Source organism: Podarcis bocagei (genome assembly GCF_964188305.1).
Source record: "Podarcis bocagei genome assembly, chromosome: 9".
Lineage (NCBI taxonomy): Eukaryota > Metazoa > Chordata > Lepidosauria > Squamata > Lacertidae > Podarcis > Podarcis bocagei.
In genome coordinates, this window is record NC_138134.1 from 69,973,126 (window position 1) to 69,996,319 (window position 23,194).

Consider the following 23,194-nt stretch of genomic DNA (forward strand, 5'->3'; position numbering starts at 1 on the left):
GCCTGTCTAGGGCCCCATCTTCTCTTTGCATTTAAATAACTATCATACTACTTTATACAGCCATGGCTTACTCCAATGAATTCTGGGAAGTGTAGTTTGTTAAGGGTGCTGAGACTTGTTAGGAGACACCTATTCCCCTCACAGAGCTACAATTCCCAGAGTTCCTTGGGAAGAAGGATTGACTGTTAAACCGCTCTGGGAATTGGAACTCTGCGAACTGGAGAGGGGTCCCCAAACAACTGGTTTGGCCAAAACTGGCACGTTTAATTTTATTTATTTAGAAAGATGTGCAAGCTGTGTAAATCTCCAAATTCTCCAAGCTGTGTGCATTTCTGAAATTATCAGTAAGATACAGGTAAAACTGAAAACACAAATACATATAAAGCACAGCTTAAAATCGATCAAACAGAGATAAAAAAATCAATAAAACTTATGCAGAACATGTCACATATGGGGCTTGTAAAAGCTTAAGCTCCAGCACTCTTCACATAATATGTTATGTTATACCAACTTCTTTTGACAAAAGACTGTTCGGGAGGCGGGGAGGGATGGCTAGTAGCCATTTGGGCACAACTAGTTGTAATTAACTGCATTGCACTGTTTAAACCAGACTTTGCTCTGCCCTGGAGCCTGAAGGGAGCTTTAATCCCAAAACATCTGAGGGCACCAGGTTGAAGAAGGTTGATCTAAACTATCAGGGGTCTGTACTATCCATTTTGAAATTTGGGGCAGCCCCATTGATATTGAGGGCACACTACAGTCCAATGTGTGAATTCCTTTCCCATTCACAGTGTGTGTGCCTATATATGTTTGTTCGGGGGCGGACTTTGGTCATCTTTGGTAATATGGTGCTCTGGGGGAGGTGAAAAACTGGCACCCCCAAATGGATCTTCTCTATCATGGATCTTCTCAATTTTGTGGCGCTTTGGTTCAAGTGCCCTGTACAGTCATACCTCATGTTACATCCGCTTCATGTTACGTTCTTTCAAGTTACGTCCTGCGGCGACCCGGAAGTACCGGAAAGGGTTACTTCCGGGTTTTGCCGCTCGCACATGCGCAGACGCACAAAATGATGTCACACGCATGTGCAGAAGAGGCGAATTGCAACCTGCGCATGCGCAGACACACCCCTGCGGGTTGCGTTCTTTTCATGTTGCGAAGGGGCCTCCGGAACGGATCCCGTTCGTAACCAGAGGTACCACTGTACAGGAAAACCCTCCACAACACCCTAAATCTGGTGCTGCGTTTTCTACCTATCTATTATACGCACATATATATTATTATTATTAATTGGATTTATATACCACCCTATTCCCGGAGGTCTCAGGGAAGAAAATATAGAGAGGAATGAACAGGGCGTGGGGTAGAAATACAACAGAAAGAACGTCATTCCAGGAGGATAAAAGTGAGAGGCCAGGGGAATAAGCATTTCCCTCGCAACCACCCAAAAAGTGCAGAAGGAAAGTTTGCCATGTGACGGGCAGCCACTTCTGGAATTGCCATCTCCACTGTGGGCTGCTATTTATAAACCAAGCCGGGCTCTGCTAACCGGAGCTAATAAAATTGAAGCGCTGCAACTGTGCCCTAAGTCATCCGCTGTCCTTCAGCAGGCCTTTGAGGAGGAGAAGGAGGAGAGCGCAGAATTCTTCTGGCTCAAAGAGAAAAGAGGCTTTTCCTCTCCCCCCTTCCCACACAGCCCCAAGGCTCAGATCCAAACCATGGCAGGGAAGCAACACAGAAGACTATTTCCAGTCTCAGGAAAAAGTAAAGGGGGAAAACCCATTAGCTTGACTCACACTTTTCTCTCTGGCGAGATACAATTATTCGGAGCAACTGGTGCAAACACTAGTCTTGTTAATGACCGCCATAAATGTTAACGCTGTCCTTCACGTCTAACATTTAGAATTTAGAAAGGAATAATGAAATGAAATATTTTATGGATGTGTTTATTGCCCGGGGCTCCTTGGGTTGTACAGAAATCAAATCAAACAAACAAATAAAATTCTGGCCTCAGCTCCACGTAAGTCAATCTTAAAGGTCACGATGGAGCCTTAGGAGGACATTATTGGTCTGCCTTCCAAAAATGTCTACACAAGCTACCAACTCAGAAACCGTTTTTTCCCTTTCTTTCTTTTTTACTATTTACACGTAAGTCATTTGTGGAGTAACCAAACAGTTTGAAACCAAAGACTCATGTGCCTTCCAATTTACACAACTAGCCCTTGCCTACTCCCCTGGAGGAAATTCCAGCTCATCACAGATGACTAGGCAAGTGGCTATTTACAAGCAAGTTTACTGTATCAGTACAACAAGTGCTTGCAGATGGGTGTTCCTATCAACTGCTCCTCCCTTGGAAAAATACCATTCTCCTGTGGACTAGTCAAAGCCAGGGCCCAGAATTGAAATGAGATTTTATTTCTTATTCGAACGATTGCAGCAGACCTTTATATCACTGGCAGCATATCAAACAGGATGAAATAGTATATCAATCTTGGATGTGTTTGAGGATACTGGGTTCACAGCCAAGAAGCTCAGGGGATTTCCCAATCCCAGGCTTTCATCAAACAAGAAACAGTACTGTAAGAGAATTTGCTTCTGCTCAAGGTGGGAAGCATTTCGAGGCTTTAACAGAAGAACAAGCCTTGCTGAGGAAAGCTTGGCACGGCTTCTGTACAGGGAAGCCTTGCCTCCTCAGTAACAGCCTTCTTCAGGAATTCCTTGCTCCACTGAGGCTCAGTGAGACAGTTGTGGCTACTAGTGGCTACTACCCACAATGGTTATGTTTTACTTCATCTGTCGGAGGCAGTGGACCCTTGAAGGCAGGGGAGAGGGCAGCTGCAACACTCAAATCCTGCTTTCATGCTTCCCACTGGGGCATTGGCATGGCCACTGCGAGAATAGGATGCTAGATGGTCCATTGGCTTGATCCTGCAAGCTCCTCTTACGTTCTTATGGCAGATGTGCTGGTCAGTTTTCAAGGCTCTTTTTCCACCCCAAAAGACCTCCACGCTGGGTTTGTCTGCTTGTCAAGCAACCCTGCTTTTCCTGGATCCCTCTCTGGCTTGTACTAATTTTAAAAGACGCCACATAGACAAAGTTGACCAAGCCAGCCAGGGAGCACAATAAGTAACAACCAAAACGGCAAGCTCATGATTTGATTTAAGTTCTCCTCTCCAAGGAACCCTTTCTCTCCCTCCAAAGCTTCCCCCCCTGCCAAACAAATCTTGAAAGTGGTAGGCTTATTCTTCTCCTTTTAAGACATGCAGCTTGAAGAAAACCTGCTAGAACAATTTACTCGCTTATGGCAAATGTCGTGAGCCAACTGCTGTTGGCGGGAAGCAAAGTGGGGATTGTACAGTGTATGGATGTCCTCCCATCTGTAACTGATAGAACCACTCTTGCATCTGAATTCGGAGAGGTGTGCTTGCTTTTGAAAAACATTTCTGATGGACTACATGGAACTGGTGGAAATGACTGGCAGAATCCGAGACCAGGGAGAAGAGTCGGTGGAAGAAGATTGGAAGAAATTTAAAGACTATCTACAGAAATATTGTAAAATTGATGAATGTTAGAATGATGTTGGATAGAAACTAAGCGGTTTTCAGCTGTAATATTATAAGGGAATATGAAAAATTAGGTAAAAACTTAATGTCATAATATTTTAAAATTAAAGACTAGGATAAACAAAGAGGGTAGGGATTTGCTGAACCAACAAACCGAATTGGAATACAAAAAAGGGAGGCGTGAGGAGGTCCGGGAAATAAGCTAATGAAAAATAAGTAATGGAAAGATGGAGTTGATTTTAACCATTTTTTTTTATTTTGTATTTTTTTCTTTTTTCTTTTTCATTTTTATTTTGTAATACTTTGAAAATCTTAATATCTTATAAAAAAAGAAAGAAAGAAAAACATTTCAGCAAAGCGGCTGTGCTTTCACTAGGGAGGCTATTGTGGACTAGTAAATTCAGAATACAGTGGTACCTCGGGTTACATACGCTTCAGGTTACATACGCTTCAGGTTACATACGCCACTAACCCAGAAACAGTGCTTCAGGTTAAGAACTTTGCTTCAGGATAAGAACAGAAATTGTGCTCCGCCGGTGCGGCGGCAGCAGGAGGCCCCATTAGCTAAAGTGGTGCTTCAGGTTAAGAACAGTTTCAGGTTAAGAACAGACCTCCGGAACAAATTAAGCACTTAACCCAAGGTACCACTGTAAGTGTTTATGAGTATCGTCGTCAGACAACGCTGCTCCCCCAACAGAGGAGGCTTACGTTGTGTAAGCTGTGCATGAGGAACATCTTAGAATAGATATGCAATTGTTTGTATAGATGAGTGTGCTTTTATATGGGGGGCATGATGCACACGTAAGCTTGTTATTTGAACGAAATGTGCCCCAGTGACTCACACCTGTGCCGTTGTCTGTGATCTTGAAATGGAAACAAGAGGTGCCATACTGGTCGCATGCAATGCAGAAAAATTGTTGGGGTGGGGAAACCATATGTCTGCTCCCCCCCCCCCCAAATCAGTGCCTTGAACACATAACACCAGTTTGTGGGGAGGCAGAAAGCATTGTAACAGCAAGCAGGACTGAGCCTGAAAATACCGCAAAAGGGAAACAGAGGGTTGTGCCTAATTAAGTCCAGCTCAGCGTGAAACCCATGTAAAACAAATGGACCTATGTTAGCCATGCCCATAAATTTCGATGGGTCTACTCTGAGTAGAGATAACATCGGCTACAATCCAGTGTTAACAACCCCCGCTGGTTCAAAAGATGCTTACTTAACTTGCTGGGATTGCGTTCAGATAAGTAAGCGTTTTGATCTCCAAATACAGCGGGAAAAGAAGGTATTTAGTCTATCTGAAGAAGTGTGCATGCACACGAAAGCTCATACCAGTAACAAACTTAGTTGGTCTCTAAGGTGCTACTGGAAGGAATCTTTTTATTTTATTTTGTAGTCTACCAGAACACCCTTGGTGAGCTTCAGAGGGAAAAGACGGACAAGGCCACGTGTTTAAATTCCCTTCTCCCACTTAAAGATCCTACAGAGGAGATTCCGCTTTAGCATTTGGTGCCTGGAGCTTTGGGGATGTGTTCCCCGCCCCCTGCCCCCATATCTTCGTTTTTTCGAAAGAGCCCCGACACAAACATGACAATCCGACCTTGCTCACTGCAGGGAGAGCAAACTCTGATCTCCGAGGCAGAACTGTTTGGCTAGAAAGGTCAGTTCAAACTCCAAGCAGTAACAGCACCACTTCTGCCAAGAAACGACATAAAAGGCCATTTCCCTTCCTTAGGGTTTTTCCTCCAAACCGCTAAGATTTCTATTTGGAGTAGAAGTGACTAATGCATCTACCAGTTCTCATGTCACAAATTACTAACCAGCAGAAAAAGCTGAAGGGTGTTTTTTTCTTCCTTCTTTCCCCTTTCCTGGTGGGGTGGGGTGGGGGGGAAGATAAGAACCATGTGTGCACATTCCTGCAAGACTTGTGAAGCGGGGAGGAAAGGGAAAGGGGGAAAGAAAGAAACACACACACACACACACACACACACACACACACACAGCACCATGTGACAAACAAATATGAAGAATTTCCAACGACAAAGTCCAATCAAAAACAGATGCTTTTCCCTCCCGCTTCTCCACATGCCTAGTCTTGAACTGCCAATCTGAACTGCTGCATTTAAGCCGGGAAAGGCAGAGTGTATATCAGTTGTTTCCCAAGACTTTTAGGTAGAAACGCCAATTACTGCCATTACTACACAGCTAAGAAAGGAGAGCAAGATTGAGGGCAAATGCAATGGGCTGCATCCAACTAGGTTCTGCTCGGTGCAGAACCACAGACATGCATGCCCATCAACTTCAATGGGTCTGCTCTTGAGTAGGGCTGGTACTGGAGACAACCCAATGTGGCTTTCCCAAAGGAAACCAGAAGAAGCCCAGAGCACAATCTCTTGAGTCACAACTGGATGAGTGCCTCTTGGCCTGTGGGCCTGCTCACATCCTGCTATCTTCACCCCCTTTGGAATAAGGAAATTAAAGCCAAGGGTTTTTTTCCAGGGCAAAGGATGCCTTGATTTGTATGTGTATCGGGACGGCTTGAATTATAAGCTATTTAGAAGCCCATTTTAATAATAATATTAATAATAATAATATTTTTAATTTATACCCCACCCTCCCCAGGCGGCTAACACCAGTAAAATTACAGTAAAAACATAATGGGGGGGAACCAATTTAAAATACAGGTTAAAATGCAATTTAAAATGCAGCCTCATTTTAAAAGTAGCCCATAGATCAAAACCATAAGGGGAGGGAAACGTATGGGTCAGACCGAGTCCAAACCAAAGGCCAGACGGAACAGCTCTGGCTTGCAGGCCCTGCGGAAGGATGTCAAGTCCCGCAGGGCCCTAGTCTCTTGTGACAGAGCGTTCCACCAAGTCGGGGCCAGTATTGAAAAGGCCCTGGCCCTAGTTGAGACCAATCTAACCACCTTGCGACTTGGGACCTCCAAAATGTTGTCATTTGACTGCTACAACTTCCCCCTTTAAAAAAACCCCAAAATGAAACCTTCGAGAACTGCACCTACATTTAAAACCATTTTATCACACTGACAGCCAGTGTGGCACAGTGGTTAGAGTGTCGGACTAGGACCTGGGAGACCAGGGTTTGAATCCTCACTCAGCCACAAAGCTCAGTGGGTGACCTTCGGCCACTCACCACCTCCTAGCCTAACCTACCTCACAGGGTTGTTGTGAGGGCTAAATGTGAAAGGGTGCGGAGCCATGGACCTTGAGCTTCTTCGGGGAAAGGGTGGGACGTGAATGCAACAAACAAATAATAAATATCATGCGAAGGCTCCAAAGCGGCTTACAGGTTGAAGGAGACAATTAAAAAGAAAGAAATCACATCCATGCAGTGATCCTAGTAAAACAAAACAAGAAACCCACTCCTTCGCCTCCTCAGCTGCACAACTTAGCAGAAATTGCCCATTTAAAAGCCAGGTCCCATAACCAGTCTCCTGTGGGTCTGGTGGGTTACCCCAGGGAATGAGTCTCGAGAGAAGAGAGAAGCCACCAAGAAGTCCCTGTCCCTTGTCCCACTTGCCACCTCCTTGGAAGCTCTCAAAAGCTATGAGATGGCAGTGAAGGCTGCTAAGAAGTCTTACTTCTCGGCCTCCATTGCATCCGCTAGCTCTCGCCCGGCGCAATTATTTAGTATAATTCGGTCTTTAACGTCCCTTGAAGGACAGCCAAATTTAAATAACAATCCGACACACAGCTGTGAGGCATTTGCGAGCTTTTTTGCGGAGAAGGTCCTGTTGCTCCGCCATGACCTCCCTGCCAATTTGGATACAATAAAGGAACTGGAGGCCCCTCGACTGTCCTCGGGTCCAGTATTGGACCACTTTGACCGGATATCTCCAGCCGATGTGGACAGATTCCTCCAAGCTGGAAAGCCCACCACCTGTCCTCTGGACCCGTGCCCGTCATGGCTGATTAGAGCGTGTCCAGACGAGGTGCGGGGCCCCCTGGGGGATATCATCAATTTGTCCCTTGGCACCGGGATATTCCCAGGGGAACTGAAGGAGGCGGTGGTGCGTCCGCTCTTAAAGAAAACATCATTAGATCCCTCAGATCTATCCAATTACCGCCCGGTCTCGAATCTTCCATTCCTGGGTAAGGTGATTGAGAGAGCGGTTGCTGAACAGCTTGGCAGGTTTCTGGATGAAACATCTGCTCTGGACCCATTCCAGTCCGGCTTCCGCGCTGGTCATGGGACCGAGACGGCTCTGGTCGCCCTAACAGATGATCTCCGCAGACAGCTGGATCGAGGCGGGTCGGGGCTGCTGATTCTTCTAGATCTGTCAGCAGCCTTTGACATGGTCGATCACGAACTCCTGGACCACCGCCTTGCCGACGTGGGGATCCAGGGCACAGTCCTTCAATGGCTGCGCTCGTTTCTCTCTGGTCGGGGACAGAGGGTGGCGCTTGGGGGGGAATTGTCATCACGCCACTCCTTGGTGTGTGGAGTGCCTCAGGGTGCAATTCTCTCCCCGATGCTTTTTAACATCTTTATGCGCCCCCTCGCCCAGCTTGTCCGGAGTTTTGGGCTGGGTTGCCATCAGTATGCTGATGACACCCAACTCTATCTGCTGATGGATGGCCATCCTGACTCGGCCCCAGACACACTGACCAGATGTCTGGAAGCTGTGGCTGGATGGTTACGTGGGAGCCGGTTGAAGTTAAATCCTTCGAAGACAGAGGTCCTCTGGCTGGGGCGGGACGATATGGGATCGAGGGGGCAACTCCCATCTCTTGCGGGGGTGCAATTAGTGCCAGCACCGTCCGTTAAGAGTTTGGGTGTAATCTTCGATACCTCCCTCTCTATGGAGTCGCAGATTACAGCTATAACAAAGGCGGCATTTTTTCATCTCCGCCAAGCTAAGCAGTTGGCCCCTTATCTCTCTCGTCCTGACCTAGCCACTGTGATCCATGCGACGGTCACCTCCAGACTGGATTATTGTAACTCGCTCTACGTGGGGCTGCCCTTGAGACTGACCCAGAAACTCCAGCGGGTGCAGAATGCCGCGGCGAAACTCCTTATGGGGTCTTCGCTGCGAGAGCACATTCATCCGGTATTATACCAGCTGCACTGGCTCCCGGTGGAGTACAGGATCAGGTTTAAGGTGCTGGTTTTAACCTTTAAAGCCCTATACGGCCTAGGACCCTCGTACCTACGGGACCGCCTCTCCTGGTATGCCCCACAGAGAAACCTACGGTCTGCAAATAATAACATCCTCAAGGTCCCAGGCCTCAGAGAGGTTAGGCTGGCCTCAACTAGAGCCAGGGCCTTCTCGGCTGCAGCTCCAAACTGGTGGAATGCTCTGTCAAAAGAGACTAGGGCCCTGCGGGACCTGACATCTTTCCGCAGGGCCTGCAAGACAGAGTTGTTCCGCCAGGCCTTTGGTCAGGGCGCAGCCTGACTCCCTCCTCTGGCAACCTGCACATAATTCTACTTAATTGGTTGCCATCAATTTGATTTAATTAATTTTTATAATGAAATATTTTTAGATTGTGTGATTATTTGATTGATTATTTTATTGTTGTTAGCCGCCCTGAGCCCGGCTTTGGCTGGGGAGGGCGGGATATAAATAAAATTTATTATTATTATTATTATTATTATTATAAATGGAAGCAGAGAGCTGGGGGTCCTTGGAAATATTAAATATTCCCCAGGCTTCCAGTTAACCCTGTTAAAGGCCCTGGCTGAACAAGTTAGAAGCCAGTTTAAAAATCGAAGCACAGATAGCATACCCACAGTCCATTGAGTTCAGATGTAGCTGAATGGGTAAAGGCAGTGAGAAACTCAGATATGTCACCAAATTGCTCCTTAAATCAAAGTTACAGTTGTCAAAATCTGTTGTCATTTTGGGGCTAGATGTCTCTCAAGTCCTATTTTTCAAAGGATGGGCTGACTGTGATTGATTCTCAGTTAAACACCTGGCTGGTTCAGATGACAACCTTGAGCCGGGATAAGAGCCTTGAGAACTTAAAAAGAATTAAATTCACTTGATCCAGGGATGGTCCACATATATATTGGCCTATTCCGACCTCTTTTTCTTAAGGTTGGCTGCTCCTGCTCAGGCTGCACAGGAAAAGCAGTTTGGTTCCAGAAATTTGTTCTGATTGTGCAGATAAAATATAACAGAATTCCACCTCCAGGTGGTGGAAATCTCAGGCGCCATCCTGGCATCCACACTTGGTCGCAAGTGGTCAAAAGCCAGGTGCAAAATTGTTGTTGTTGTTTAGTTGTTTGGTCGTGTCCGACTCTTCGTGACCCCATGGACCAGAGCATGCCAGGCACTCCTGTCTTCCACTACCTCCCGCAGTTTGGTCAAACTCATGTTTGTAGCTTCGAGAACACTGTCCAACCATCTCGTCCTCTGTTGTCCCCTTCTCCTTGTGCCCTCCATCTTTCCCAACATCAGGGTCTTTTCCAGGGAGTCTTCTCTTCAAGGTGCAAAAATGCACCTGGCTAATTTCAAACACTGTCTGCCTTACACTGAAACAGACCACTGGTCCATCTAGTTCAGTATTGTCTGCACTGATGGACTACACTGTGAGTCTCTCCCAGCCCTACCTGGAGATGCTGGGGACTGAAATTGGGACCTTCTGCACGCAAAACAGATGCTCTGTCACTGAGCTATGGACCTTCCCACAGTTGCCATGCATGCGCCACCCACAGGGTGCAAGGCAATCTGCATGACCTGTGCTTTGACAGGAAGAGAGGTTTGAGCTTGAGGCTGCTGCAGAGTCCATGCCAGCTTCCTTCCCTCTGAGGAGGAAGGCAGAGAGAGAGAGAGAGAGAGAGAGAACACCACTCCGCGAAGTGCAAAAATGTGAGAGTTTGGCATGCCTGCACTACATCAAGGTTGTGTATGGACAGGTGCAAGGGAGGTAAATCTCTTTTGCCCAGGTGTGGCAGCCACCATGCCCATGCCAGTGATTTTAGGCTGACGACGTGAAAAAAGCATACCTGTCCATCTTTTAAGTTGCCATAACCAGTGGTTCTCAACCTGTGGGTCCCCAGATGTTGTTGGACTACAACTCCCATCATCCCTGAGCTCTGGCCTTGCTAGCTAGGGGTGATGGGAGTTGTAGTTCAACGACATCTGGGGACCCACAGGTTGAGAAAGGCTGCCGGATAAGGCTCTTGTGTTATTTTAGTGACTTGGGAGACACACACACACAAAATAACTCCAGCCGTCTTCCAGCTTACAAAGGAAGCTTGATCGCCTGCAGGCGTTTCATATTCATCCTGGGCGAGTGGCTATTTTAAAAACTCCTGCCATAATCACAGTGACATCTTATGTATGTATGTATGTACAGTATATGCAAAATGCTATTATGTTCTGGAGCAATCTGTCAGCCTTAGCTAAAATCTTTGATTGGGCACCAAATTGTGTTTAAGGTTTTGAAGCCAAAGCGCTCAGCTTTTTTTTTCTTTCTTTTTGCAGACAGAGGGAGAAAAATATATTAGCTGTGCCTCAGAGAGTTCTCCCAGCTGTGGATCTCGCTCATGTGTGATGCAGAGTCATAATAAATACTTAAGCAGTGGTGGCGGGGGGGGGGGCGGACAACGACTCCTCCCCTCTCCCCCTTGCCACTGCATTAATGTAAGTCTACGTAGAAAAACCCCACACCAAATAACATAAAACCCAAACATTCTTTACATAGGCGAACAGAGAAAGGAATGTTCTCACAGTTCCTTCGCATTCTGTGCCCACAGGGGACTAGAACATGCATGCATCTGATTATTCTACTCTTAAGTACCACATCAATATTTTAGGTCATAAACAACTTTCCAAAATCAGCTGTATAGAAGCTCATGAGACACCCCAGAGTGTTAAGAGGCTCATAAAGGAATTATAATGAGGCTGATAATTAAACATCTACAGCAGAGGCAAAATTGAATCCTTTGGCCTTATCAACACATGCCACAGAAACAAGGCATGCGCAGGCAGCAAGGCAGGGTGGAGAGGACAGAAACATCACATTTTAATGCTCCTCTATATTTTTTTTAAGAGACCCTGGATGGAGAAAATGAGCACAGCAGGGAATGGGCTGTTCCTGAATCTTACCCCCTGACATGCTAGTTTTCTTCTTGCATGGAGTTTTTCTTTTAATGGGGGGTAGGGCAGTCCAATAATAGCATCTTTGTCCGTGGGTTTTACAGACTTCCTCCACTTCTCCCCAACACTGTCTTCACCCCCCCACCACTTCTCATTTCTACTTACAAGTGGCTTCAAATTTCACTGCTCCCAAGTAACAAGGTAATTTGTACATCTAAGCTACTTAGGCCTTTTAAAAACGTATACATGTAATTTTTTTAAAAAAACTACATTAACAATTTCTGCATTTGAAAAGCACTGGGACTTTTCATGCCAAAGTCAACAAACTCTTGCCTTGTAAAGATTTGACGTTTTCATCCCCAAAAAGTTTTTGATTTGAGTTTCTACTGATATAAGGCTGCATTTTAATGTTGTACTTTAATCTTGTTTTTAAGTTGTATTTTAATCAATTGTTTTTATACTTGGTGTTAGCTGCCCTGAGCCCAATCTTGGCTGGAGAGGGTGGGGTATAAATACAAATTATTATTATTATTATTATTATTATTGACAAAAGGAGGGATCCAAAGATATTTCTACCCTTCATTATCATACATTTGTGCATCCCAATTCTCTCTCTCTCTCTCTCTCTCTCTCTCTCTCTCTCTCTCTCTCTCACACACACACACACACACACACACACACACACGAAAGCCAAACATAAGGAAATGTGAGCATTCCTATCTCCTTTTCCACGCAGAGGTAGTAAATTCATGGCTGATGTGGAGTTTAAACTCTGGTTTAAGTCCAGAATTCAATCATGCAGACCTCATGTGGGGAGGAGAGAGGTTGGGAGTATGGAAAACACAGGTAAGTAAAAGTGAGGGGGTTGAAGGAATGGCACTCGTGGGGTGGGGTAGAAATTTGGTCTGTGTGCAGTTGGAAGAGATCTGAGAGTGGAGGGGATTAGCTGGGTGGGAATGGTTTAGATGGGGATTACTAGTTCTAATCCTATTCATCCCAGACTTCAGTTTGCTGTGAATTTGTTTTCATTGCTCCTCAAATAAACAAACACTCTTCTCTCAAACCTGGGTAACTGTCTGTGAAATCCAGGCTTCAAGGATCTTGGAACACCTGCCCCACACCTGCAACAGTGAGGTGGGGCAGAACATTTTCCTTTGGGGGGTGGGGTGGGAGAAGATCCCTGTGCTTTGTGTATTCCGTGGAAAATTGCCTGTTTCTAAATATTTGTGGTTTGACCCAGTTCATTGGGAGCAATGAACAAATGCCAATACAAGATTTCAAAGTTGTGATTACTTGGTCTTGCGTCCTTCAGTAATAATCAAAGAGTGGTTCACACAACGAATGAGCGAAATACGACGACGACCAAACGATTTAAAGCGGATCCATTAAAGCCCAAACAATGCAATCTGCGGTCAATATAGCAGTTAGTGGATATACATTTGGTATACGCCACGGGCTGCTCACCCGAAAAGTTCACACAGGAGGTTCCGAACACCCAGGTGAACAGGTGTGTCTTAAGTAAATGACAAAACTGAACTACAGATGAATCCTGACACATTGTAATAGGCACTGGGAGCTGCCTCAAAGGGTGCCACCACAGAAAAGGCTCTTTTATCTTGCATTGCCAACCAATGAACGTGACCCACCTGGGCTGGTGCCTTTTGGGACTGTCAGGACGGGAAAAAGAAGAAGAAGAAGAAGAGTTTGGATTTGATATCCCGCCTTTCACTCCCCTTCAGGAGTCTCAAAGCGGCTAACAATCTCCTTTCCCTTCCTCCCCCACAACAAACACTCTGTGAGGTGAGTGGGGCTGAGAGACTTCAGAGAAGTGTGACTGGCCCAAGGTCACCCAGCAGCTGCATGTGGAGGAGCGGAGACGCGAACCCGGTTACCCAGATTACGTGACTACCGCTCTTAACCACTACACCACATTGGCTCTCAAAGAGAGGTCGATGACTAGAGAAGCCCCAGAGCCAATGATCTGCAGAGTCAATGACAGGCAAGGCCAGCTAATTGCAATTTAGTCCTCACTTTCCTCCTGGAAATATTGTTGAAAGCACTAGGCCTGAGCTGTGGTTTGTTTCTTTGAATAAAAATTTAACTTCACTGGCCTCTAGTGATTTATTGCTTTTGCTGCTGAGCTATGCCTGATTCCAGCCCTGATACCTGCACAGCAGCCTCTCGTTTTGATGACACACCTCTTGCAATTCAAAAGAGTTGTTTTGAATCCATGGAGCTGTGGGACTTCCGGGGGCGGCGCGAAACTGTAATGGCGGTCCTCTTCGAGCTCTGAAGAGGGGCTCCGCGGAAAAGGGTCGTTCGCTGCGGCATAGCGACGACCCATCAAGATAAACCACGGGTAGAGGGAGCCCGTGGCCGTGGGACTCGGCGGGCACCAGAAGCTGCTCCGAAAACACAGAAGGGACCCCGTAAGGAGACCCGGAGTGAAGGAGGGGTAGCGGTGCTGTGAGTTCATCGCTCTTTCCGCGGAAGCGAAGCCGCGCGGCTGTTACAGATGAGCGCTGATCCTTCTTCCTAAAATCAACGCTAAACTGCAAGCAACATACCCGTGAGTAAAGGGGTTTTAAATTTGGCAGAAGAAATTCGGTAAATTTGGCTGAAAGCGGGAGACGAGAAAAGGGAAGTCCGTCTTCCGACATTGCTGACAAGATCAAAGCAAAGCTTCTAAAAACGGAAGCGTTTGAAACGGGACTGTGGGAAGCTTAAACTTTTTCGTGCTATAAGATCTGCTTATTTTACTGAGCTGAAGGTGGAAATGGACATTGACTAAAAGAAGTAGTAAATGGTGACTTTCCTCCTATCTTTTTTCCCCTTTGGGCTGTCTTTTTTAAAGAGCCAGATTGTCGGGCTGCCAGAGAGAGAGACTGTGTCAAACTGCGGAAACAGTTGCAAAACTTTGCTGAAACGTAACTGTTATATTTGAGCAGAAAAGACTGAATGGGATACTGTTACAAGCACCTTTCATGAAACTTTGTTGATCTATAAAAGGTGCTTTGGGAAACTTTGAGTTTATGAAGGGACTTTTGGACTAATGAATCTACTGTTTTGAAACAATTTGGAACTTTAATGGCGGATTACTTCCTTCTTTGTCTTTGAAACCTGGTGGTACTCCCCCTACAGGGCTTTCGGATTATAAAATCCTGGGAACTGACTTTTGTTTTGAATTCCATCTCACTGGTTGTTTACTTCTGAATTTGCCTTTCCCATGGAACAACAGACAATTTGACCTTGAACATTGACAGATGTGTAATGAGTGGTGCAGGGAGAACAAGAGCATCTAAAGCAAAGGAAACTAAAGAGGCTAAGGAAAAAGAAAAGGAAAGAAGACAATTTGTACAAACAACGTTGACCCAAGGACGCCGTTCGTCGGTTCCAGCTGTACTGGTGACCCATAGAGAACAAGGGGAAACAACTGAGAAGTCCACTGAGGAAGATATGGCAGCAGGTGGGTCAGATACACTATTAAAACAAATATTGGAGCAATTATCAAGTCTAAACCAGAAGGTGGACGACCAGTCTGTGAAGATAGATAAAGCAACTTCCTCGATTCAAAAATTGACTGACCAAGTTTCCCAGCACACGCAAGCCATAGAGAAATTGCAAGGAGCAACAGCGGAAAATCGGGAATTAGCTGGAGAAGCAATCCAGAAAGTGGGAGTTCTACAAAAAGAGGTTGAAGAAATAAAAGGAGAAGTTAGGCCCCTGCACAAACAGGTGGGTGAACAACAAGTCTATCTGTCAATGGTGGAACTGAAAAACCGCGAGAGCAACATCAAATTGAGAGGCATCCCGGAACTCGAGCAAGGAGACTTGATTGGATACTTAACACAGGAATTCTCGAAGTTCTGGGGTTTAAAGGAAGATACAGATTTCAGGATAGTCTCGGCATATAGACTGGGAAGACTGGTAAGGAAAGACAGATCCAGAGACTGTTTGATAATTTTAAGAACAAAGGAAGAGAGAGACAAGATCCTAGGCCTTCATTTCAAAAAAGCAATTGAAATACAAGACAAAAGGGTGGAAATTTACAGAGATATCCCGAGGCAACTGCTGGACCTTAGAGCCACCTATACAGAATTAGCAAAATTGCTGAGACACAACACAATTCCCTATAGGTGGGAGTTTCCACAGGGATTATCCTTCACCTACAAAGAAAGGAAGGTTAAAATAAGAACACCTGAAGATAACCAAAAGTTCCTTCACGACCACGGAGAAGATCTCCAAAAAGGAGCGGATTGGCTTCCAGGTTTACCAGCACCAATACTGCCCGGAAGTGGGCCAACGCCTACACCCTCGGGATCTGAGAAAAAGGAAGACACCCCATCTTAAGAACATTTTAAATAAAACAGGATGTCTCTGCAGCTACTTAGTTGGAACATAAATGGCGGGAATTCTCCGGAAAAAAGGAGAAGGATATTTCATATCCTAAAAAAAGAACAATTGGATGTAATATGTTTGCAAGAAACACATGTGACTAGGCTCCACAGGAAAGTATTAATCAATAAAAGACTTGGTCAAGAATTTATCTCATCAGACAAAGTTAAAAAAAGAGGTGTTGTAATTTATGCAAAGGAGAACCTGTCGCCAAAATTTTTATTCAAAGATGATCATGGAAGAATTCTCGCAATTGAAATTCAAACACAAGGAGAGAAGATTTTGATATTAGGAATTTATGCGCCAAATGATGGAAAATCAGAATTCTACAAGAAGCTGCATGAGACAATGATGGACTATTTGGACTATGCTAATATCATTGTGATGGGAGACATGAATGGGGTGGTGTCTACAAATATGGACAAATCCCAAAATCAAAACTTGACAACAGACGGCAGACTCCCTAAAACCTTTTTTGAAATGACAGACAATATGGACTTGATTGACATCTGGAGGACAAGGAACCCCTTGGGTAAAGAAGGAACCTTCTATTCTGAGGCCCACTTGTCATGGACACGAATCGACCAAATTTGGATATCTAGAGGGCTGGCTCCGAAAACGAGAAAAGTGGAAATCTGCCCAAAAACCTGCTCCGACCATAATGCCTTAAAAATGGAACTGAGACTTTTTCCAACTGGATCCTTCAGATGGAGAATGAATGACACCTTGTTAAGAGATCAAGAGATTGTGAAGAAGGCCCAAAAAACATTAAAGGACTACTTTGAAATAAATTTGAACACTACGGTGGAGAAAAGAACAATCTGGGACGCAAGTAAAGCTGTAATGAGAGGGTTTCTGATTCAACAGAATTCGATAAAAAGAAAATATTGGAATGGAAAAAAAGAAAAAATTTTAGAGAAAATAAGTGAAGGAGAGAAAAAGCTGAGAATTAAACCAAAGTCAAAAGAGGTGCTAAGAGAGATCAAATTTCATCAAGCACAATATTCGAAACTGATCAATCAAGAGATTGAGTGGAAAATCAAACAAATGAAGCAGAGATCGTTTGAATCAGCAAATAAATGTGGAAAGTTGCTGGCTTGGCAATTGAAAAAAAGACAAAAGTTAAATACGGTTACAAATTTGGAGATTCAAGGAAAAATAGTTCAGAAACCAGAAGAAATAAGAAAGTGTTTCCACAGATATTTCAAAGAGCTCTACGCACAGGGGCCTCAGAAAGAATCGGAAATGGACCAATTTCTGGAAACAAATGGACTACCTAAAATAAGCCAAGATAAAAGATCAATCCTTAATAGCAAAATAACTCAACAGGAAATTGAAAGTGCCATCCAAAACATGCAGCTGGGCAAATCTCCAGGCCCGGACGGACTCACCTCCAAATATTATAAAACTTTGAAGGATTTCTTGATACAACCGTTGTTGGAGGTTTGTAACCAGATCATGGAGGGGAGAAAGGCACCGGAAACGTGGAAAGAAGCATTCATCACATTGATTCCCAAGTCAGAAAGGGAAAAGACTCAGCTTAAGAACTACCGTCCCATCTCACTCCTGAATGTGGATTACAAAATATTTGCAGACATTTTAGCAAGTAGACTTAAAAATGTATTAAATGAAGTAATTCACAAGGACCAAGCAGGCTTTCTCCCTGGTAGACACATGTCGGACAATACCAGGAACATTATTGATATATTGGAGCTGTTGCGAATTAGAAACACAAGGGCTGCTTTAATCTTTATTGATGCGGAGAAAGCATTTGACAACATTTCTTGGATGTTTATGAAGAAGAACTTGAAAGGGATGGGAGTGGGACGGGGGTTTGAAAATGGATTAGAAGCAATTTATGCAGAACAAAAAGCTAAACTGATAGTGAACAATGTGGTATCGGAGGAACTTCGAATTGAAAAAGGGACACGACAGGGGTGCCCTTTATCCCCTCTGCTATTTATTTCTGTTCTGGAGGTATTGCTGAATATGATTAGGGAGGACCAGTTGGTGCAAGGTATAGTGGTCGGAGCGAAACAATACAAACTGAAAGCTTTCGCAGATGACTTAGTCTTGACATTACAGGAGCCAGAATCTAGCACAAAAAGAGTTTTGGAACTTATCCTGGAGTTTGGTCGGGTGGCGGGATTTAAGTTAAACAAACAAAAAACTAAGGTTTTGGTTAAAAATCTGACACCTACAGAGATAGAGGGGTATCAGAAAGAGACAGAGTTAAGTGTGGTTAAAAAAGTGAAATACCTGGGAGTATCCTTGTCCACTAAAAATTTAAATCTTTTCAAAGATAACTATGAAAAATGTTGGTTGGAAATCAAAAAAGACTTGGATATATGGTCAAGATTGAAACTTACCTTGTCAGGCCGAATCGCAGCTATAAAGATGTGTGTTTTGCCAAAAATGTTATTCTTATTTCAAACCCTTCAGGTCGTGGACAGAATGGAATGCTTTGGAAAATGGCAGAAGGATATCTCTAAGTTTGTCTGGCAGGGCAAAAAGCCCCGAATAAAATTTAAAATACTAACCGACTCAAAAGACAGAGGGGGATTTGCCCTGCCGGACTTAAGGTTGTACTACGAAGCTGCAGCCTTCTGCTGGTTGAAGGATTGGTTTCTGTTGGAAAACACCGATGTCCTAGATCTGGAAGGGTTTGACAATGTGTATGGTTGGCATGCATATTTGTGGTATGACAAGGCGAAGATTCACAAACTGTTTAAAAACCATATTGTCAGAAAATCAATTTTTGCCGTCTGGATGAAGTATAAGGATCTATTAGAAAGCAAGACCCCGAGGTGGTTATCACCTGTGGAAGCTAAGATTTCTAAAAAAAGGCCCAATATGGAGGCCTATTGGCCAAAATATTGGGAATTGATTGAAAGAGTTGGAGATAATTGGAAGCTCCAAAGCCAGGATAAACTAAAAGGTAAGGTGCGAGATTGGTTACATTATGCTCAAATTCAAGAGGTATTCAAAATGGATAAAAAAGTGGGTTTCCAGTTGGAGAAATCGAAACTGGAGACGGAGTTACTAGAACCAAGGACTAAGGTACTTTCAAGAATGTATGACTTGCTGCTTAAATGGAACACACAGGATGAGACAGTTAAATCTACTATGATTAAATGGGCACAGGATGTAGGACACAACATTATGTCTGAGGACTGGGAAAGGTTATGGAACACCGGTATGAAATTCACGGCATGTAGTGCCTTGAAAGAGAACATTATGAAAATGGTATACCGGTGGTACATGACCCCAGTCAAGTTGGCTAAAATATATCATCTTTCTGATAATAAGTGTTGGAAATGCAAGGAGGCAGAAGGGACATTCTTTCACCTCTGGTGGACCTGCCCGAAAGTAAAGGCCTTTTGGGAAATGATACATAATGAGCTGAAAAAGGTATTTAAATATACCTTTTCTAAGAAACCAGAGGCCTTTCTCCTGGGCATGGTGGACCGGAAGGTGCCAAAGAAGGACAGAACCTTGTTTATGTATGCAACCACAGCAGCTAGGATTCTCATCGCTAAGTTCTGGAAGACACCAGATTTACCCACACTGGAGGACTGGCAGACGCAGTTGATGGACTACATGGAGTTGGCAGAAATGACTGGCAGAATCCGAGATCTGAGCGAAGAAACAATGGAGGAGGACTGGAAAAAATTTAAGGACTATTTGCAAAAACATTATAAGTTGTTTGAATGTTAAGATAGCGCACGATTAAGAAACATTATGCTTCTGCATTTTATTTTAAGCAAATGATAAAGTAAGCATTGATGGAAAAAACGAGACATATTTGAAACAAAATATTATGTTTATTAAGAGTCTTAAAATTAAATTACAAATTTTTGAAATTGGTAACATAATATATTTAAAGGTATAATAAGATGAGAAACAAGATAACAAATTGCTGAACTGGCTAGAACAATGAATGCAATGCTGAGAGGATGTGAGGAGGTCCAAAAGTTGAAGGACTGTTGAAGGACGTTAAGGAAAGTTTCTTAATATTTTTTCTTTGTTTATTTTTCTTCATATACATATATATAAAAAATGTTTCTTGTATGTTGCCATGTAAACAAATTTCTTAACCTGTGAAAAGAAACGCAATAAAAAATCTATATAAAATGAATCCATGGAGCTGTGATTACTATGGAGTAAAGGTAAAGGTAAAGGGACTCCTGACCATTAGTTCCAGTCATGGCCGACTCTGGGGTTGCGGCACTCATCTCGCTTCATTGGCCAAGGGAGCCGGCGTACAGCTTCCGGGTCATGTGGCCAGCATGACTAAGCCGCTTCTGGCGAACCAGAGCAGCACATGGAAACGCTGTTTACCTTTCCGCCGGAGCGGTACCTATTTATCTACTTGCACTTTGACATGCTTTCGAACTGCTAGGTTGGCAGGAGCAGAGACCGAGCAACGGGAGCTCACCCCGTCACGGGGATTCGAACTGCCGACCTTCTGATCGGCAAGTCCTAGGCTCTGTGGTTTAACCCACAGCGCCACCCTGAATTTAACGGGAGCAATCTGGAATGAATGGCTTTAAAGATAGTAGGCTTGAGACTTTAAGACACACACAGTAATCCCAAAACAACCACTCACCCTGGAACTGTTGTCCTAAAAGGCGTTTGTTGACGCAAAGCACTATGCTTTAAATTGTTACACAACGAAGCACTGATGGAGGCTACCTTACAGATGCCCTCAAGTGACATGAATACGAGAGGCCTCGAAACAGCTGCTCGCTGAACTGCCTTGCAAATGTCAGAAAGCTAGCAGAGGCTTTTGCCTGACAGCTATGCAATTAATGTGGCATTGTACAGGGCCCAAGCAGCAACAAAAAGCCCAAACTACTATTGTTTGCAATGTTTATTTTTTCAATATATTGCAGAGAAAGCCAAGTGCTATGTATTCTGCATCCTGCACGTAATGTACTACTCTTGTGTTGTGAAAAGCCCCAGTAGCTAAGTATCAGCAAAAAATAGCAGGCTTCAGATATACAGTATTGGGGGGCGCGAGTAAAAGAAAACAAAGGCCCAAAAAGCTAAGAGGCAGAGATGAAGATGTTGCCTGACACATCTAAGAGTTTTTTCACATCTGGCAAGGTGAGGGCTGGGCATCTGCATCACTGGGCAATCACCCAGTGGGCCAAAGAATTGGGACCCCCATCATGCACAAGATAGCAGGATTTCTTCCCTACTTGGAAAAATCTATCCATGCATTCAGACGGTTGATCCTAGGACTGCAGCAACACTTAACAAATTAGAGCCAGGTGTGCCCCTACAGATAAGACAGTGTGATTGGGTTTTATTTTTAAATGCGCACACGCACACAGCCTGCATACAATGAAATGTAGCAAAACAGAATCATACCTCGGTGATAGCTTAACCTCGAAGTATGCAAAAATCCAATCAACGTGAAATCACGCGGTTAAGGGGGCTCATAGCACAAGTTCATGGAATGAATATCCGGATGTAATCTGGAGAACGATGTCAAGCGGGTGAGTTGGAATCTTAGTGAAGGTATATCCCAGGATCAAGAGGAAGTGCATTCAAATTGCAGATTTCTCATCCCGCATGTTAAGTTCCTTGGAGGGACAAGGGTTCCTTCCCCAAATCTAAGGTTCTAGGATTCTGTGACTGAACCTCCAGCACCTCAGGCTGCAGGGAAACAGAAAGGGAAGTGGGGCCTGCTGTTGTCAACATCCCACGTTTGTGCCCTGTGCAACCCCACAGAAGCAGCTCTAAGCCTTGGAGAAAGCACTGCTGTTAAGTTTGACAGCCTTGATCACTGTGGGGGAGAGGCCAGACTTTGTAATGCTGATTAACTAGCTAATAGAAAGGACAAGCTGATAGTGGGGGCTAATGGTTTTAGGGGATGTTTCTCCGCTTAACAGAGCAATCTACCTGCAGGGGGTAGGGACTGAAGCCAGTGCTATACAAAGGGTGGGGGGCTGGGAAGGCAGAAAAAGATGGCCATTTGCGCTTTAAATTGGAAGAACTTTGAATTACAAGTTATGAGCAGGGCTATCCCAAGACTTTTTGCTGCCCAAAGCAAATAAGCACTCCCCCAAATCCACCTACAGAAATTGACCGCACTAGAAGTTGCATCTCCCATCAACAATAGAAGTGGGATAGTCTCCTCCACTGCACTCTAGTTTAGAATGTGTGTCACACGTGGCCCTGATCTCCAGCAGAGGGGAATGGGCAGAGGATTCCCAGTGCTGCTCTTCCACCCAGGATCTGCCAGCCCGTCTCTGCCTACTGATAGGGCTGGCTGAGCTTTAGGCAACCCAATGAGATGCAAAATAAAAAAAAAAAAATCCTTCCAGTAGCACCTTAGAGACCAGCTAAGTTTGTTATTGGCATGAGCTTTCGTGTGCATGCACACTTCTTCAGATACACTGAAACATAGCTCCAGTTACAGATAGGTAGCCGTGTTGGTCTGCCATAGTCAAAATAAAAAAATTCCTTCCAGTAGCACCTTAAAGACCAACTAAGTTAGTTCTTGGTATGAGCTTTCGTGTGCATGCACACTTCTTCAGTATCTGGATGAAACATAGCTGTCAACTTTTCCCTTTTTTTAAGGGAAATCCTATTCGGAATAAGGGAATTTCCCTTAAAAAGAGAGGAAAGTTGACAGCTATGCACTGAAATATAATATATATAGTGAGAGGGTGGGGAGGGCATTACTCAGAAGGGTGGTGGGAATGGGTGATTGGCTAATAGGTGTGGTAAACCTGTTGACGACAGTACTGCAATTGGTCTTACAGGAAAAAGCAAGGGGTGAGATGGCTAAAAATAGCTATATCATGTATAATGAGATAAGAATCCAATGTCTCTATTCAGACCAGGTCTCTCCATGGTTTTAAGTTTGATAATAAGTTGCAATTCAGCGACCTCTCTTTCCAGTCTATTTCTGAAATTCTTCTGTAATACGACAGCTACTTTGAGATCTTGTATAGAATGTCCTGGGAGATTGGAGTGTTCTTCTACTGGTTTCCCTGTCTTGTGATTCCTGATATCAGATTTATGTCCATTTATCCTTTGGCGTAGAGACGCGGGTGGCGCTGTGGATTAAACCACACAGCCTAGGACTTGCCGATCAGAAGGTCAGCGGTTCGAATCTCCTCGGCGGGATGAGCTCCCATTGCTCGGTCCCAGC

At 44.4% G+C, this 23,194-nt stretch overlaps 1 protein-coding gene across 5 annotated transcripts in view; it reads right to left on the reverse strand.

Moving 5' to 3' along the window:
* The window catches only part of SEPTIN11 (septin 11), a 139,634-nt gene that overhangs the window by 81,352 nt on the left and 35,088 nt on the right, over positions 1-23,194 (reverse strand). The gene's annotated exons all lie outside the window — the stretch shown is intronic.